The following is a 9,870-nucleotide window of genomic DNA, read 5'->3' as shown; positions in this document are numbered from 1 at the left end:
CTAGAACTCAGGCATGTTGCTTTAAAACTCATTTCCTCACCTGTAACATTTTGACGTGTGACCTGGAAAACTACCCTCATGATTATCTCATAAGATTATTAAAATGACTAAATGACATTGTAAATTACTGTGATAGCAAAATGACTGCAGCCTGTAAACAGCACCTCAGATATGTCTGAGAAACTGCTCCAAAGAAGCACGGAGAAATGTCAGCGTATACGTGATTTTCGTGAAAGGGGAATACATGCAATTGAGTGCCTGCTTTTTCCCCGGTTTCTGCTAGTCTCATGAAGCTTTCTGCTAATCATGAAAACAGTCATCACCCTGAAGGATTTCAGTGATTTTCTAGATATGAGGAGATTAAAGAACTGGGTTCATGAGACTTTCCTGGTGGTACATTGGATACGAATCCGCCTGCCAATGAAAGGAACCTCGGTTCAATCCCTTGTCGGGGAGGATCTCATGCCAAGGAGCGACTAAGCCATCACCACTACTGAAGCCACATGCCACAGCTACTGAAGCCGGCGCTCCTCAATGAAGAGCAGCAGGAGCCCCTGCTCTGCACACCTAGAGAAGGTCCATGTGCAGCAGCAAAGCCCTAGCACAGCCAAAAGTACATAAATAAATTTAAAAAGAGAACTGGGTTCATAAAAGCGGCTCCTGAAAACATCTCTTTAAAGAACTGTCCTGCCAGCTTCCTTTCTCCGCCCACCCCACCCCACTCCGCCCCAGCACAGAGGCCTCACTCCTGCTCTCCATTCCTGCTCTCCACATCAGAGGTTGTTGACGGTCAGCAGCAGCAACAGCACATGATTTAGCCCTTACAGAAGTAGGTGGCAAGTGCCATGACAAGTCGTTAACACTGGGATTTGGTGGAGCTGGGGTAGACTGGGCCCGGCGGGAACACCGCACGAGTGAGAAGCGTTCAGACCTATGGGCCTACCCCTGGCCCGGTGCCGCTCCTGGGGCCTAGCTGGGGCAGCGACGGGAGGCTGCTGCGCCGTACTCCGTGTCCCTCCCACCGAGGTGTGGTGTGGCCGCTACCGTGTCATGCTGACCCCGTTGTCGGGAAACCGCCGCTGCTTCCCGGCCCCCCCGCCCTGACTCAGGCCTGACGAGCCGGAAGGCCCGGATGCGAGCGGGGCGGGGCCCTCCGCGGGCTGAGTCGCGCCGGCGGCGGGGCGGGCGGGGCGCTCCGCGGGCTGCGGCGGCGGGCCCTCTCAGACTTCCGGGAACCTGGGCCGCTTTTTACCCAAGTCTCCGGCTTCTGGTCTTGGGTTAGGGGTCTAGGGTTGAACAGTTAAGGCGACGAAAGTGGCTATTGTGCAGAGTTCCTGCCTTGGAGTCGGGCTCTCCTCCTCGGCGCGCCTGGCCCAGGGGCCCGGAGTTCATCTGTCCCGGCGCCCCGGGGCGTCTCAGCTGACTCGCGCGCTGCCCAGCTGCTGGTCCACCGAGCCTTCGGAAAAAACGAGGAAGGAGGGGTTAGGTGGAGCTTGGACGCCCCCAGGAGTAAGAAGGCGAAATCACGCTACCAGTTAATTTTTGTAATTTTGTTAATGTGTCCATATCTTCTTTGTCTGTGTAATAAAAGTTTATAATTTCGCTTTTACGTAACTAGACTACGCTCTTCTCAAGATACTATGTGTCTTTTTCCACAAAATATCCACTGACATTTTCACTTAAAGTTAGGTCGCATACACTTCTATTTAGTCTTAATGGTGTTTTTAAATTTTAAAAACATTTGATAATTATTGAATAGGTAATATATAAAAGTAATCAAAATGAATTCATACCCTAAGAAAGCTAATACTGAGACCAAAGGGGCGATAGCCCAGAGGAGAGGAATAGGTGAGGGAGGTTAAGTGGCACAAACTTCCAATTACAAAGTAAATGAATTAGGAGTGGAAATATACAGAGTGGTGCTTGTGCATGCTAACTGTGGGGAATATAGTAAATGACAATGTAGGATCTTTGTATACTGACAGATGGTAATCATTTTGAAACGTATAGAAATACTGACTATGTTGTGCGTCAGGAACTAACATAGTATGGTATATCAAGTATACCTCGAAAACAAGCAAACTAATAGAAAAAAAGATCAGGGACTCCCTGGTGGGTCAGTCGTTAAGACTCCACCCTTCCAACACAGGGCCCCCCCAGGTTGCACCCCTGATTGGGAAACTAAGATCCCACGTGTCATACCTCCTGGCCTTAAAAAGTAAAAAAACTATAAATCACATTTAAAAAAAAGTAACCTAAAGAGAAAGAAAAATATTAGATTTGCAGTCTGGGGAGAGGCAGAATTGGATGAAGATGGTCACAGGGTACAGACTTCCAGTTATAAGTTTAATAAGTACTAGGGACATAATGTGCTATATGATAAATATAATTAATACACATGGACATCACTAGATGGTCAATACTGAAGTCAGATTGATTATATTCTTTGCAGTTGAAGATAGAGAAACTCTATACAGTCAGCAAAAACAAGACTGGGAAATGACTATGGCTCAGATCATGAACTCATTGCAAAATTCAGACTTAAATTGAAGAAAGTAGGGAAAACCACTAGGCCATTCAGGTATGACCCTTACAATTATACAGCGGAAGTGACAAATAGATTCAAGGGATTGGATCTGATAGACAGAGTGCCTGAGTAACTATGGATGGAGGTTCGTGATGTTGTACAGGAGGAGGCAGTGATCAAAACCATCCCCAAGAAAAAGAAATGCAAAAAGGCAAAATGGTTGTCTGAGGAGGCCTTACAAATAGCTGAGAAGGGAATAGAAGCAAAAGGCAAAGGAGAAAAGGAAAGATACACCCATCTGAAGGCAGAGTTCCAAAGAATAGCAAGGACATATAAGAAAGCCTTCCTAAGTGATCAATGCAAAAAAGTAAAGGAAAACAACAGAATGGGGAAGACTAGAGATCTCTTCAAGAAATCTAGAATTTCTAATTTCAAGAAAATTAGAGATGCCAAGGGAACATTTCATGCAAAGATGGGCACAATGAAGGACAGATAGGTATGGACCTAACAGAAGCAGAAGATATTTAGAAGAGGTGGCAACAATACACAGAAGAACTATACAAAAATGATCTTCAGGACCCAGATAACCACGATGGTGTGATCACTCACCTAGAGCCAGACATCCTGGAGTGCGAAGTCAAGTGGGCCTTAGGAAGCATCACTATGAACAAAGCTAGTGGAGGGGATGGAATTCCAGTTGAACTATTTCAAATCCTAAAAGATGATGCTGTGAAAGTGCTGCACTCAATATTCCAGCAAATTTGGAAAACTCAGCGGTGGCCACAGGACTGGAAAAGATCAGTTTTCCTTCCAACCCCAAAGAAGGGCAATGCCAAAGAAAGTTCAAACTACCACATAGTTGCAATCATTTCTCATATGAGCAACGTAATGCTCAAAATTCTCCAAGCGAGTTTTCAACAGTACATGAACTGAGAACTTTCAGATGTTCAAGCTGGATTTAGAAAAGGCAGAGGAACCAGAGATCAAATTGCCAACATCCTTTGGATCATGGGAAGAACAAGAGAGTTCCAGAAAAACATCTACTTCTGCTTCATTGACTACACTAAAGCCTTTGACTGTGTGGATCACAACAAACTGAAAATTCTTCAAGAGATAGGAATACTAGACCACCCTTACCTACCTCCTGAGAAACTTACATGGAGGTCAAGAAACAATAGTTAGAGCTGGACATGGAATAACAGACTGGTTCCAAATTGGGAAAGGAGTATGTCAAGGCTGTATATTGTCACCCTGCTTATTTAACTCATATGCAGATTACATCATAAGGAATGCTGAGCTAGATGAAGCACAAGCTAGAATCAAGACTGCTAGGAGAAATATCAATAACCTCAGATATGAAGATGACACCAGCCTTATAGCAGAAAGCAATGAGGCACTAAACATCTTGATGAAGGAGAAAGAAGAGAATGAAAAAGCTGGCTTAAAACTGAACATTCAAAAAACTAAGATCTTGGCATCAGGTCCCATCACTTCATGGCAAATAGATAGGGAAACAATGGAAACAGTGAGAGACTTTATTTTCTTGGGCTCCAAAATCACTGCAGATGGTGACTGCTGCCATGAAATTAAAAGATACTTGCTCCTTGGAAGAAAAGCTATGACAAACCTAGACCGTGTAATAAAAGGCAGAGACATTACTTGCCAAAAAAGCTGTCTAGTCGAAGCTATGGTTTTTCCAGTAGTCATGTATGGTTGTGAGAGTTGGACTATAAAGAAGGCTGAGAACCAAAGAATTGATGCCTTCGAATTGTGCTGTAGAAGAAGACTCTGAGAGGCCCTTGGACTGCAAGGAGATCAAACCAGTCAATCCTAAAGGAAATCAATCCTGAATATTCATTATGCTAAAGCTGAAGCTCCAATACTTTGGTCACTTGATGTGAAGAGCAGACTCATTAGAAAAAATCCTGATGCTGGGAAGGATTGAAGGCAGGAGAAGAATATGACAGAGGACAAGATTGGTAGGTGGCATCATTGACTCAATGGACATGAGTTTGAGTAAGCTCCAGGAGATGGTGAAGGACAAGGCGGGGCATGCTGCAGTCCATGGGGTCACAGAGAGTCGGACACAATTGAGTGACTGAACAACAAGGGATGTAATGTACAATGTGATAAATATAATGAATACTACTGTATGTTATATATTAAGGTTACTTAAGATAGTAAATTCTAACAGTTCTCATCACAAGGGAAAAAAACATAATTTTAATGTTATCTTATTTTGTATCTATATGAGGTAATGTATGTTCACTAAACTAATTATGGTAATCATTTCATGATGTATATAAGTCAAATCATTATGCTGTACACCTTAAACTTATACAGGGGTGTATGTCAACTATTTTCAATAAAACTGAAAGGGGGGAAAATGTTAAAGAACAAATGAAGACTGGCTTTGAAAATTTCCTGAACAGCTTAATTTATCTTATTTTGCAAGACAAGGGAGACTAACTTGACTTGGTCACTTCTTGCTTATGCCTCTGGAAATCATAGGCACAACTCAGACTCTTTACCATGTTGGTATGAGGTAACCTCTAACCAATTCCTTATCGTTTAAGAAAATTCTAATTTTGTAACCAATGCTGTAAAGAATAAGCAGTCTCTGCCATCCTCACTAATACAAGCAGTTTTATAACAATACAGTTGGCCCTTCTTACTCAAGCATTCCACATTCTTGGAGTGAACTAACCAAGAATCAAAAATAGTTGAGAAAAAAAATTCCAGAAAATTCCCAAAAGCAAAACTTGAATTTCCTACAAGCCAGCAACTATTTACATGGAATTTATATTGTATTTACAGCTATTTACATAGCATTCGGGCTTCCCTGGTGGCCTAGTTGTAAAGAATCTGCCTGTAACGTCGGGGACCGGGGTTCGATCCCTGGGTTGGAAAGATTCCCATGGAGAAGAGAACGGCAAGTCACTCCAGAATTCCATGGATAGAGGCGCCTGGCAGGCTACAGTCTATGGAGTTTTGAAGAGTGGAACACGACTGATGGACTGACACGCACACACACACTCATACATACAATAGAAAGAAAAAAAGAATCTATGACGGCATTGTTTGTCATTCATTGGAGGGGGTCACAATCTAGTATCCATAATGGGGGGAAGAGAAATTATTTACATCAGCTAGAAACAAAGACTAAATGTGCATACAGCAACCTGGGTAGACCCCAAAGTCACATGCCAAGTGAAAAACATATGCAAGATTAGGAAACAATTACACACAAAACAACTACATAGCCTATGAGGATACATATGAATTCATAATACATAACAAACACGTTAGAGAGGGGGTGGAAGTAGGGAATAGAATAAAAGAAAGTAATAAATTGACATAAACAAAGCAGAAGACTCTTGCACCCATCCATGTGAATTAAGGGCAATGAATTGAGATTAACACTGTACTCAAGGTCCACCCCCAAGTTATTCAATGTTGTGAATACATATTTTAATTTCATACAAAAATTTTAATAATAAACAAAAATATATATTTGTATGAGTATCCAGAACAGACTTTAAATATATGTTTTTTTTTTTCTGAGAAATTTTAAAACAATCATGAATAGCTGTATTAGGACATACTTGACATACAGCAAAGCGAACATATTCAAAATGTACAAGTTGTTAAGTTTTGACAAAATGTATAGATCTGTGAATGCATCTTTACAACGGGGACTGACTTGCCTATTAGGTACAGTAGGCATACACCTTCAAAACTGTGTCAACTTTTTAATTCAAAATGTTTTAATTTAAAAAATTCATTTAAATTCAAAAGAACATAATGAAATTTTACAAATGTTTTTATATAATATTAATGTACTATGCTCAGTCACTTCAGGTGTGTCTGACTCTTTGTGGCCCTATGGACTATAGCCCTCCAGGCTTCTGTGTCCACAGGATTCTCCATTCGAGAATGCTGGAGTGGGTTGCCATGTCCTTCTCCAGGGGATCTTCCCAACCCAGGGATGGAAACTTCATCTTTTGTGTCTCCTACATTACAGGCAGATTCTTTACCCACTTATATCAAAGCAACTGTACAATATCTTATAATTATATACTATAATTATATATTATATAATCATATACTATAGTCAATTATCTGTGGTATGTGTAAATAAACTACATTAATAACTAAAATTTAAATTAAAAATATCAGTCCATCCTAAAGGAAATCACTGGAATATTCATTGGAAGGACTGATGCTGAAGCTGAAGCTTTTATACTTTGGCCACCTGATGTGAAGAACCAACTCATTGGAAAAGACCCTGATGCTGGGAAAGATGGAAGGCAGGAGAAGGGGATGACAGAGGAGGAGATGGTTGGGATGGCATCACCGACTCGATGGACATGAGTTTGAGCAAGCTCTGGGAATTAGTGATGGCCAGGGGAGCCAGGTGTGCTGTATTCCATGGGGTCACAAAGAGTCAGACACGACTGAGTGATTAAACTGAAATATTTAAACATTAATATTTTAATACTTAAACTTTATTTTTTATGAAAGGTTCCATGAAGATCAAAGTGTCTAGGGCCAGTGAAATTCATAATGAAAGCCCTGCCACAGTTAAGGTGAACATATCCATTGTTCCCTCTTCCTGATTTTCCCTTTCTAATATGTATTGCCTGCCATTCTCTTTCCTCTTATCAAGCAATTACTGATCTGCTTTCTGTCATTACAGTTTTCATTTTCTACAATTTTATATAAATGAAATCATACAACACTTCTTTGAACTTTTCATCCAGCATAAGAGTAATAATAATAATTTTTCCTGAGTAGCATTCCATTTTCTGGATGTAATCATACTTTATCTTTACTTGTTGAGTGACATTTGTATTGTTTCCAGCTTTGGGCTGTTATAAATAAAGCTACTATGAATATTCATATACAAATCAGTGCACATACACTTAATTTTCTCTTGTAAATACCTGGGATTAGAATGGCTGAATCATATCATTGTAGTTGAACTTTCCAAGAAATTGTTAACTGTTTTCCTAGGTGGATGTGACATTTTACATTCCCCTCAGCAATGTATGAGTGTTCCAGTCCCTTCACATTCTGGACATCTGGTATCATATGCACTGTTATATATGTGTAGTGATTTGTTGTTTTGTTTAGCTGCTAAGCCATGTCTGACTCTTTGTGACCCCATGGACGGCAGCATGCCAGGCATCCCTGTCCTTCCCATCCTTTGCTCAGGTTCATGTCCATTGAGTCCGTGATGCCATCCAACCATCTCATTCTCTGCTGGCTTCTTCTCCTCTTGCCTTCAATCTTTCCCAGCATTGGGGTCTTATCCAATGAGTCAGCTCTTCGAATCAGGCAGCCGAAGTATTGAAGTTTCAGCTTCAGCAACAGTCCTTCCAATGAATATTCAGGGTTGATTTCCTTTAGGATTGACTGGTTTGATCTCCTTGCTGTCCAAGGGACTCTCAAGAGTTTTCTCCAGCACAATTTGAAGGCATCAGTTCTTCCATGCTCAGCCTTCTTTATGGTACAACTCTCATATCCATACATGACTACCAGAAAAATTATAACTTTTACTATACAGACTTTTGCTGGAAAAGTGATGTTCTGCCTTTTTATATGCTGTCTAGCTAGGTTTGTCATAGCTTTCCTTCCAAGAAGCAAGTGATGTGTAGTGATATCTCATTGTATTTTAAATTTGCATTTCCCTAAAGATGAATGATGTGGAATATGTTTAGATATGATTATTTGCTATCCGTCTATCTTTGAAGAAGTGTCTGTGCAAACTGCCCAATGGGGGTGGGAGGAATGTGTGTGAAAATAACTTTTAATTAAAACAAAATATATATTGTTTTCCCCTGATTTAGAACCATGGGCCTTAGGGCTTTAGGATTCCCCGTGGGAAAAGACTCAGAGGAGGGAAGGAGGAAGAATCTCCAAGATTGGGAACTTCAGTATTGAATGTATGGGAACAGCTTAAAACGAGAATAGAAATAGGAAGGGTGGGTTTGGTAGGGGTGAGAGAGCAGAGTGACTTGTGACACTGGCTCTGCAACTACGGTCTGTTCATTCCTCTGGACTGCAGGGTAAACATACCTGCTGTCAGCTTAAAGCGAGATAATGTTAGGCATAAAGTTGGGTTTTGATACAGGTTTGCAAATTCTCTGCAGGAGACAGCCCCTTGCGGTCCCAGCTGAAGTGTCTGCAGCCTGAGCAGAGTTTGAATAAGGGAAGGACTTGAATTTTAGGACACCGCCCTGAGTCAGAACTTGGTCCTGGGGATCCGGATCGGGTCTATGACTTCATCTAAGTGGCCAAAATTGTTTTAGATTTATAGTGTCAGGAAAGATAAGGAAAAACCGCAGGGGCCGACGTCTGCGAAGGTGCCTGCTGAACTAGTCTCAGGGTTCTGGCAGGGATGAGGAACAACCGCTGAGTCGGTCAGGGATTAACCAGCGGGGGTTTTAAAAAAAAAAACAAAACAACAACAACAAAAAAAAGGAAATCGTCTTGTTTCCGCCCGGTTTCGAACCGGGGACCTTTCGCGTGTGAGGCGAACGTGATAACCACTACACTACGGAAACTCCGCGAGGGTTGGTGTCTCAAAAACTCATCTTGAGAGACATCGACTTGTCACTGTGTCCCTGGCTAGGAGGAAAGCATGGGGCGCATCGAGCACAGCCCTGCCTGACCCAAGAGCCTGGAGGTGGCCTGCAAGGCCCTGATGCGCGCCCTGCGTCATGGCCGCAGCCCCAGAGGAACCCCATCGTGCCTCATCTGAAACTTCAGACCCAAGTGCAGCTCCAACCAGTGTTGTTGTTGTTGAAAGCCGGAGTCTGCGGGCCAAAGTTCCAGGCGTCCTCAAATGCTTGTCGGGCAATTTTCCCGATCCTGGTGGTCCCGGAGGAACGATGCCGGGGAGCCGGCCCGCCCTGGGGTCAGGTCACCCGCCGGCCCTTAGCTCACGTCCCCTGCTCCGAGACTGGAGAAAAAATGGTGCAGTAACTACAGGTAGGAAGAGACGTGGGTGACAGATTCGATCAGGATAAGGAAAACCAGCTCATGCGTGAAACAAATATGCACCTTAACGTTTGCCCAGTGCTTACTTGTGAAGGCAGTTGCAACAGGAAAACTCAGTTCTCTGCTTCCCACGTCTTTCTTCTCTTTACTGCTCGCACCAGGACTGCACTTGTGGTTACCAGGCGGGAGGTTTTCCCCATACCAGGCAAATCTGTGCCTGACACCAGCTAGGTGTCCTACAGTTTAGCTCAGTTTTGACACTAACTACTTGGAGATAGTGTCCGGTTCACGGGTTAAAGGCCCAGTCCTTCCTTACAAGAATGCCCCCACTTCCCTCA

General features: G+C 42.6%; 1 non-coding gene across 1 annotated transcript; it reads right to left on the bottom strand.

Moving 5' to 3' along the window:
* Positions 1-9,023: 9,023 nt before the first annotated feature.
* TRNAV-CAC (transfer RNA valine (anticodon CAC)) lies at positions 9,024-9,096 on the bottom strand. Its single transcript has one exon. It is a non-coding gene; the product is annotated as a tRNA-Val (tRNA).
* Positions 9,097-9,870: the final 774 nt, after the last annotated feature.

The sequence above is a fragment of the Muntiacus reevesi genome, chromosome 1, assembly GCF_963930625.1.
Source record: "Muntiacus reevesi chromosome 1, mMunRee1.1, whole genome shotgun sequence".
NCBI classification, from domain to species: Eukaryota; Metazoa; Chordata; class Mammalia; order Artiodactyla; family Cervidae; genus Muntiacus; species Muntiacus reevesi.
The sequence above is the reverse complement of the archived record's forward strand: the minus strand, read 5'-3'. Positions and strand labels throughout refer to the sequence as shown.